Source organism: Castor canadensis, chromosome 17, assembly GCF_047511655.1.
Source record: "Castor canadensis chromosome 17, mCasCan1.hap1v2, whole genome shotgun sequence".
NCBI classification, from domain to species: Eukaryota; Metazoa; Chordata; class Mammalia; order Rodentia; family Castoridae; genus Castor; species Castor canadensis.
The window spans coordinates 67,781,890-67,792,123 of record NC_133402.1 but is presented as its reverse complement, the minus strand read 5'-3'; the positions used below and the strand labels follow the sequence as shown (position 1 = coordinate 67,792,123).

The 10,234-nt window shown below is 38.8% G+C and overlaps 1 non-coding gene across 1 annotated transcript; it reads right to left on the bottom strand.

Moving 5' to 3' along the window:
• Positions 1-739: 739 nt before the first annotated feature.
• Positions 740-879, bottom strand: LOC141418727 (small nucleolar RNA SNORA48). The gene has a single exon (XR_012443374.1). It is a non-coding gene; the product is annotated as a small nucleolar RNA SNORA48 (small nucleolar RNA).
• Between the last annotated feature and the right edge of the window lie 9,355 nt (positions 880-10,234).

The window sequence follows — 10,234 nt, the reverse complement described above, 5'->3', positions numbered from 1 at the left end:
GAGGATACAGTGGGTGAGAATGTCCCCTGTGGCTATGGACAGCTGTCAAAGGCAACTCTGTGACCGTCTGGAGACACAGTAAGGGACTAGTGGTAACAGTGCCATTGCAAAGTAAGTAGACAGTGACAAAGACGGCAGCCATCAAGGATCAGGTGCCTTCCCTGTCCCTAGAAACATGGAACATACCAGAGTCTATGCCTCGTGTTGAAGATGACAGCTTCCTTAATGACCAGAACTGGATCAAATCCTGCCAAATGCTACTTGTTTTGTCCTTTTTGTCTCCCAGTTTCTGTCTGGTCAGCACCATCACCTTTTTCCCCTTTATTGCTGTGTTGGGTGGGGGTACATTGTGGCATTAACAAAGGTTCTTACAGGGTATCAACTATATCCTCTTTATCCCCCTCTTCAATTTGTGAAGTAGTTTCGGCAGGAATCATTCTTGCAGTTACATGCATGGATACACATTTTTTGCAACGTATTCACCCTCTTTTCACCTTTCCCCACCACTTCCCACCTTCCACTGGTGCCAGCCCTTCCACCCCAAGCAGGACTTGTCCTGCCCTCCTGTTCTCTGATTTTGCAGAAGAGAAAGAGAAAAGAGAAAAAGAAAAGCATGGCATTTTTGTTTGTTTGAGATAAAGGTAGTTACTCAAGGATTTTCCTTGTGGTATCTCCATGTGTATAAGTGTTATAACTCCAATTGATTCGGCTCCTCTAACCACCACATTTTCTTTCTTTTTTTTGTGCCCTAGGCATGAAACAGCTTTGGCCACTGATGCAGGCATCAAGCCAGGATGAACAAAGGACTGTCATCTACTTTGCCCCTGACTGATGTGAGCAACCACCAATGAGGTGTCTCTTTGCCCATTGCCAGGGGTTTAAGCACCACATTTTCAATGGTGTCCTCTCAGCCCACTTCCTGCTCGAGATGTCCTAGTAAATTATGTCACATGTATAGTCATATGTGACATAAAATGCGGACAGAGAGACACCAAAGAGGCAATGAAAATGTAGCCATGTTCACCAGCCTTCCTGGGAACGGCTCATTGTGAACATTGAACTTGAATTTAACCTGGAAGGTGAAAATAGGCTTAAAATAGTAGACAAATATTCCTCCAAGTTACATATCATATGGACATCTTATGCCACAACCAGCCAGAACTCCTCCCTGAGATCTTTAAAGCAAAGTCTTCATAACACAAAGAACAATTGTGGTGACGACTCAGAGCCGCTCAAGGATCAATTTAACAACGTGAGCATGCTGGATCTCCCTCCAGCTCCTTCTACCCAAATCTTCCAAATATGGGAGCGGAAGAGACTTACCACTCGATTAAATTTTGGTCAGACATAAACACCCAGGAGAAAGCAACTGAAAGAGTGAAAGTGGAACCAGTTTTTTCAGCAAGCTGAGTTTCACTTCTAAACTGTATACACACCAAAAGTAAACAAAAGAAAGTCAAAACAAAAAACCCAGGGCCCCAAAATAAGACCAAATGCAGCACCATGTAAACTGTTCCTTCCCTAAATGTGTCTGTGGGGTAAATCAGCTCTGTTTTGATCCTTTGACCATTTCCTTTGCCTCCCCAGGGATTCATGCCTTCCCTGACTTCGCATCAAAATTCTGAAAATAGAGTATTTGGCGAGTGTACCCTACCTGAAGAGCCCTGGAAGTCTTAAATTCCAGACCAAGACCAAGTGTTATTTATGAGTGAGTCTGCAAATAGAGGAAAATGATGTCTGAATTTGATTAATTTTAGTGGTGGGGAAATTAAATTTTATATCATGTGTCACTGTATACTAGGAATGAAGGTGCAAGTTAACACTGTTTTGAAGCAAATGCTTAAAATCCTCATTTTGAATTGCTTGGTGGCCAGCAGTTTTCGTCTTCTGTTTCCATTAGTGAAGGCATTATATAACCGAATTGTAAAAATAAAGCATTTTCATATAGGCTTTCTCATCTGAATGTGCATCTGTTCTTCATTATTTTATTTCTTACACACATTTTCCCTCATGGTTGCTTCCTTAAGTGAAAAAGGAATGTACTGAAATGATCCAAGTCAATGTAAGAGGTTTTTAATTCATGAGTTTCCCTCTGCGTATAGAATGTCACGTTAGTTTCCCCCAGCAAGCTTATAGGCTGAAGAGTACTGGGGATAACCAATCAAGACCAAAGTCTATTATGTAAGTGTGGTATTTCATTACCAGTATCTTAATACACTTCAGATTTTGTTTCTTTTCCACTGTTGACCTGCTCTAACCATTCCAGGTTAACATTCGACATGTAATTAAAATTATTATTTTCCCATGACAACCTGGACAGAGTATAGACCTTGTTATTTTTTGGGAACACTTATTGAAGAGACACTAGAAAAAAACACTTAACTGTTGCAAGTATTTTTTAAAGAAAACTTTCTATTGAGGTATAACGTGTACAGGAGAAGTGCAGGTAAGATAAGCACCCAATTCACATTAAAAAGTGAACGTATCCACATAAATCCTGAAGAAACATGGCCTGGGGGACCTCTAGAAGCTTGGATGTCCCCATTTACTAATCCCCCTTCCTCTTCCCAAAGGTGCTACTCTTTTGCCTTCTTGAGCCACAACAATCTTGAATTTTTTGGGAGGAGTACTGGGGTTTGAACTCACGACCTTGCACCAAGTTCTCTATCACCTGAGCCATGCCTCCACCTTGAATTTTTTATTTAAAATGTATCTTCTGGCATAATAATGTTTGGGTGTGGTTGCTTTCAGTCAATATAGCTTGTGGAATCTTCATGCTTCTTAGCGTTTACTGTGAATTATTTTAAAATTTTTACCACTTTCCTTACTGATGAAACTTTGAAATTCATTTTTCAGTTTCTCATTATGGCAATTAGAGCTGATGTTAGCATTCTTTATGTGTCTTCCAATGAAGGTAAGCACTTTTTCCTGCTGGGCTACACCTAGGGTGGAACTCTTGGACACAGGGTTGCCTGTGTCATTCAGCTTCATTTGCTATCAGCAGGCAGCTCTCAAAATGGCGGGAGTTTACACTTCTGCCGGAGTGCTGGTGGTCTACAATCTCAGCATCAATATCTGTTGCCTTTTCTTTGTAATTTTGTCTGTTTCAATATGTGTAGAATGAGTCCACACTTTGGGCTTGGGTTTTCTTGATGACTGTTGATATTGACCACTTAAGATATAAATATATATATTCCTATCTATTATTAAGTGTATAAATTTATGTTTATTTATTTATTATATATTATACATGTATATATTTTGGTGGTATTGGGGTTTGAACTCAGGGTCAAAGCACTCTACTACTTGAGTCACATACTCAGGACTTTAAAATAAACTTTTTTAATCATTGTGCTGGGTGGGGGTACATAGTGGCATTTACAAAAGTTCTTACACTATATCAAATATATCATGGTTGAATTCACGCCCGCCATCATTCTCCTTTATTCCCCCTCCCACATTCCTGGAACAGTTTCCACAGGTCTCATTTTTACATTTACATACATGTGTACTCAGTGTTTGTACCATGTTCACCATCCTTCACCATTTCCCCACATCGTCCCCCTCCCACTGGTACCAGCCCCCTGAGACAGAACATAGAATTTTTAAACCTGTTGAAATCACCATAAGAAGTAGACTAAGGTAGAAAGAAGAAAAATAAAGGATCTGAACCAATTTGAGTTATAATACATGTATACATGGAAGTGTCACATGGAAACTCCCTGTGTAGCCATCTTAAACAGGAAGGCAGAACATACTCAGCCCTTCTGTTACTTTGATTAATTTTTCAGGTAGGGTCTTGCCTTTGTCCAAGGTGGTCTCGATTGCCATCCTCCTATCTATGACTCCCATGTAGCTGGGATTACAGCTGTGTACTACTATGCCTGGTTTGTTTGTTGAAATCAGGTCTTGCTTTTTGCTTGGGCCAACCTCAAACTGTGATCCTTCTAATCTCTAAGTCCCAAGAAGCCAAAATTACAGGTGTGATCCACTGCAGTTCTTTATATATTCATGGTATAGACCCTTCATCAGTTATATAAGCTTCAACTAACTTCTCTACCTGTATGGCATGCTTGTTCACACACCTAAGATATTTCATTGGAAAGAAGTGTTTTATGTTCATGGAGTTCAACTCACCAGCTTTTCTTATCTCTTGTTTAGGTAGTTTTTGCTGCTCTGTGGTCACAGCTATGTTATCTAATGCCATCCTCTTGTCAAGTGTTCACCTGTAGCTCTAGAGTTCACCTGGGACTGATTGTCCTGTGTGATGTGGGGAGGGGCTCTGCTTCTGTGCAGGTAACTCATTCTTCCAAATCCATGCATTGGGACATGGTCTTTACTGCCGCGCCATGTTTGTCTCTGTTCTCCACTTCCTTCCTGATTCTTGTTTAGAGTTTGTGGGCTTTCTGTCAGGGTGAAACTTCTCTTACATACAGTGTATTCACCTGTGACTCCCAAAGATTTAACTTATAAAATGACAAATCTTACTCACCAAAACGAGTAGAGATTGGTTCAGATCAGGAGAAGGGATCCTGTCTCAGAGAGCTAGGATGCTCCTCCGAGGGCCTCCCCCACCTTGGCAAGGGGGAGAGGAAAGGGCATGTGGGGTATTTAGTGGTGAGTCCTGGAACTTGCATCCCTCCCTGGCTGCATCACAGATGAGGGTCCCCCCTGGATGGAAGTGCATGGAAAGTAGAAAAAACTTTCCTGTATGCACAGGAGGAAAAGGGAAAGCTCGATGAGCACTATTTCCACTGTGTCATGTGACTCTTCTTCCCGATGCTATGGCAACCGTCCCCCTTTTTATGGCCAGTAATGACAGAATGACTGAGAGGAAGGAAGGAACCTTGCATCAGGAGAAATTTAAAAAATCTGACCAAAGTGTCATGTGTTCCTTCTATGCTGTGGATCCTTCCAGAGCTCAGGTTTGAATTGTGACTAATGAAGGCTATCCTATTTTCATTCTCAGTCTCCAAATGTACAGAATGGGACTTAATATACCTGATAAGTACAAAACTGAGATTGGCTTAGTGATACTAAACTTTCAGAAAAGCAGTTCAGACAAGAGACTTTCTTGCTATCTTTGAGTTTTCAATCATTGCACCCTCCTCTGCAAAGGCTGAACAAATGTTTGAAGTGATTCTCATAAAAAGAATTCACAAATGCTTTGTAAAGCAAAGTGTACAACAGCTGGAAATGGGTGGATAGTTTTACATATACATTAAGAATTGTAGACATAGATTGATTTTTATGTTGCTCAAATTCTGCTGTAGGCTTGAAACAATGCAATAACCACAAAAATCACCGTAAACATGTAATAACTTGAAATATCCACATGTAATAATGACTAAATTTACAAGCAATAAATTTTTGGAAAGGATTTCAAAGTAACGTAAACATTTCCAGGATTATCTTGGAATGCAGAATTGACTGTTGAAATTATAATTATGATCATATTAAATGGTATGATTTAATTATGATACAATTATAACAGCTGCCTCATGTCGAAATATTTTAAATTTATAGTTGATGTATCTTCTTTCCTCCTCCAGAAAATGGAGATTCACTTGAGCCGTAAGTGATTGATATTTAACTTTTAATTTTCAGTATTTTATCAGGTGATTAATCTATATTTGTTTTCGCATCTCATCAGCATGAAAACATGAGAAGTTGCACGGTGAGAAAATAGATGTCAGTGTCTTATCACTCCGAATGTGGGTTAATTATCTGATAGCAAAGTCTGAAGTTTTGGAAACTGGTACCCTCCTTCATTGGTGACTCAACTTGTATGGCTGGCTTCAAGTCATTTAAATATTTCCTGAGCATATTTCCCAGTGCAAGGTGGAAGATGAGCAATTCACTGTCTCTGACTGGTAACACTGACTACAGCTTACTGTAAGTTTTAACGACTGAAAAGGGTTCACTGCCCTCCCTTCTTTGGAGCCGTCTGGTTTCATTTGTCTCAGATATTGTTTCTGTAATACTTCAGTGATGATTTCCTAGAATCCTGTCATTGATTGCTTCATGACAAGCTGAAACACATTAGCAATTATCGTTGGTGACAGAGACATTGAAGTTCTGGAAAGCAGCATATGGTCCCTTTATGTCAGAGAATGAAAAAAATCAAGACAAGGAATGAGTTTTTCCTGCACAATAAACTTTTTATGATAAACACAGAAACAATCTCTGTACGTCTGCTATTTTTTTTGTCCAGGAGTAATAGATACATTTTGAAAACCAGAGCTGCTGATAAAATTTATACAAGTCCATGACTCATATTTAATTTATGTTAGTTTAAAATTTTTCTTCTGGAAATATTTATAGCATTGAAAATAGGATAACAATGTAAATAACCCCAAGTGGAAAGTTTAGGGCTGTTGTAAAACAAATCACTTATTATTTTCCCATTTTGTACATATTTCAGTTCTGGTAGACACAACTTCTGCCCATTCTTCTTTTTCTTGATGTTGGGAAGGATAGAAATAAAATAAAGCATTTTTTACAGAAAATGGATAGTTCTCTGCCATACAGAAAATATCCTAGGATTTTTTTCCGAGATTAAATTCTATGCCACAGTGATAATAATCAAATGCTAAGAGAATGTATCCTTTAAAATCACATAGTTTAAAAATAACTGCTTCTCCAACTACTTCTCTTATTTTGAAATTATGTAGTATCAAGTGTAGATGTTTATACTGTTAATCCGTTGACATATGGTCAGCAACCATGTGTTCCTGCCTTATCCAGAGCGCTGCCATTCTTGTCTTTGAAAAAGGATATCAGAGATGGGGCCTATAATTAGCAATTAAAATTTGAATATCATTACCAGTTCTGTTTTAAGTGCCTGTGTGACCAATTTAAGGCTGACAGACTTCAGTTTCCTCATCTGTAAGACAATATTGCACTAAAGCATCGCTCTGTTCTTCCAGTGTAGAGTCCTCTGAGTCCACCATACTGCAACTGCAGCCTGGACGTCCAGGCCGGAGCTTCCACGCCAGCCAGCAAGAAAATGACTGGAGAAGGGCTTGTTAAACATCTTCTGGCTCTCGGGACTCACTCCTCCCTTCCTGTGCCCCCAAACGTCCTGATATTTTCTCCATTCCCATTACACACACACACACACACACACACACACACACTCACAACTCACATAAATATTCACAGACACACACTTACGCAAGCACAGACACACATTCAGATACACACATACTAAACACATACGGAGACACTCACGTCCACGTACAAACACTGTCACGCACTCACACATGCACACACTCACTCACAGACACACACTGGGCACTACATCAGGAGATTAACTTTAGGACATTCACCAGTTACCTAATTTCCTCCAAGCCAGGCAGGGATACTGAAGCAGCAGTAGAAAATGACCAGGAACCTTGATTTTAAAAATTTTTTTTTGAACCTTGATTTTTAATACAGGACTTTTTGAACCCTGATAAAAATGTTTACTTCTGGGAAGACACAGTGCTAATGAGAACGTCCTGCTCATAATCTCAGGACATTCCCGGCTAAAAACAAGCCATTTCACAGTTCTCTGACTTTGTTCCAGAAGGAATCTTGGTGACAGAACAGGAAAATTACTTCAAATCCATCATTTCTCCAGGAAAATTTGGATGCTTAGAGACATAGTGTCTCTTGCCTTTCAGCACAGCGTGTCTGAAACTGTTCCATGGTTGATGGACATCTGGCTTGCTTCACGGCCACTTCTCACTCTAATGTAGACCCTTCCAACCTTATGATTTGGTTAATGCCAAACTTTCTTCATTCAACAAACATTAAGTTCCTACTATTTTCTGGACCTTGTGCTCCTAGGAACTGGAAGTCTTTGCTTTGCAGCCTTTTAGTAATGACACCCTCCCAGTAATTGCCAGTATCGTTGGCTCATCTGTCTTTGAAGACCTTACGTTCTACCCACCCTCGGTCTTCTCTTCTGCCATTCTCCTTTGGATTTCTTCAGTAAGTAGAACCTTCTTAGTCCCGAAGTGGTCTTTGCAATTGACCCCTCATAATGTGAGCAGACGTCATCTTCCCACCAGAAGAAAACAAAAGCTCATATATAACAATATATAGCTGTTACTTTAGAATGGAGTTAAAGGAAGGTTTTTGAAATGATATGATACAATCAGAAAGATATTTAAAGTCATAATAGTCAATTACTGAAATAATGCTCTCACCAAATGCTTTACTTTTTGATGTTTTTATCCAAAGCTTCCAACCACTAGACATTGTTTAAATTACATTTCCCAGTTTTATGGAAGTATAACTGACAAAAATGATATGTATTTAAAGTATACAATGTGATGGTCGATGCGGGTGTACATTGTGAAATGATCACCACACTCAAACTAATTAATGTGTATCATCTCATGCAGTTATCATTTTACCTATGAGTGTGGGAAGTGTGTGAGTGCATGCGTGAGTGAGTGTGTGAGGTGTGTGCATGCGTTTGTGTGTGTGTGAATGTGTGTAAGCTTAGTGTGTAAGTGTGTGTGTCGCATATGTGGTGACAACACTTGAATCTGCTCTTGGAAAATGTCCAGTATACATTATTATAATGTACAAAATATTGTACATTAGCTCTGCACTCCAAAAATGTGATCCAAAGTAAACCTTTCCTATTCATAAGTGATTACTTCTGCATTAGTTACAGTAACAGAAAGATAGCATCATGTATACATTTACATATGCATTTGTGTGCATATATGTAAAAGTGCTACATTTTCTTATCCATTTTACACATCAGTGAACACTTAGGTTCTTCCCTAATCTTGACTCTTAGAGTGAACATGAGACTGTAGATGTCTCTTTGAGATATTAATTTAATTTGCTTTAGATACAGATTCCAGGAGAAGGAGTGCTACATTACACAGTAGCCCTAATTTTAATTTTTTTAGACAGGTCTCACTTTGTACCTCAGGCTGGTCTCGAACCTGAGATGCTATTACTTTCACCTCTGAAGTGCCAGGTTCCAGGCATGTGCCATCACACCTGGCTTTATTTCTAGTTGAAGAATATCTCTGTACTGTTTTCCAAAATGGCTGTACCGATGTACATTCCCTCCAACAACGTACAGCTCCTCCTTGACAGTAGTTATCTCTCAACTTTTTGATAATAGTCATCCTAACAGGTAAGTGGTGGTATATTGTTATAGATTGATTTGCTTTCCCTTGGTGATTAACAATGTTGAACAATTTTTCATATGGTTGTTGGCCATTGGAATATGTTCAAAAATTGTCTATTTAGGTTCCTTGCCCATTAAAAAAAATCTAGTTATTTGTTTTTGCTAGTGAGTTCTATGAGTTCCTCACATAGTTTGGATGCTAACCCCTTATTGATTATATGATTCGTGAATGTTATTGGTTGGATTTCCTTATATTAATTTTGATATATCCATATTTAGGAGAACTATACAATACTAAAAGCTAAAAGCAAATTTATTGACCTAGAAGGATATTAATTACATTATGAAGTGAAAAGAAGTATACTCTTTAATTTTTAAGAAAAAACTCGTAAAATGATAAGCAACTTTTCTAGGTGATTGAAATGTGGGTAATTTTAATGCTTGCTTTCTACATATTTTATAATGATTATGCATGCATGTATGTATAATACATATAACAAATACATTATATACTTCATATATTGTAGAATATTTCAAAATAGGCACCAGGACTCTCATCTCACTGAGACCCAGGCCCTCACAGCCATGGTTGTCCAGCAGGCTTCTGAAGGTCAGCCGGCTGTCGGACTTCACCCTTCAGTTCCCCGACATTTACAGCCAAAGAGATATTATTTCTACTGGTTCAAATCTGCTGCAACGTGAGGTAGAATGACAGCCAATCTCCTTGGAGGCATGGCCAGCTCTGTGCTTACTTTCAGCTAAATGCATACAAGTGCTTAATGAAAACACATGGAACTATAACAATAAACCCCCCTCATGATATTAAAATAGGCTAATGCAAAAATTAAATAAAACTAAAACTAAAAAAAAATTAAATTGTTAATCAAGTGTGAGGACAAAAAGAAATAATTCCCAGAGAGCAAGAATTCCTCAGGAGGGTAACACTGACTGAGTGCAAAAGTTCACGTAGGTGTGGTGGTCACTGTGCACAGCAGCTACTTAAGACTTCAGTGCCTTCTTACTCAGCCCCTTCTGCTTCCATTCAGAACTAGTTAATTCATAGACTGAAGAATGGTTTGAATGATTTAACTG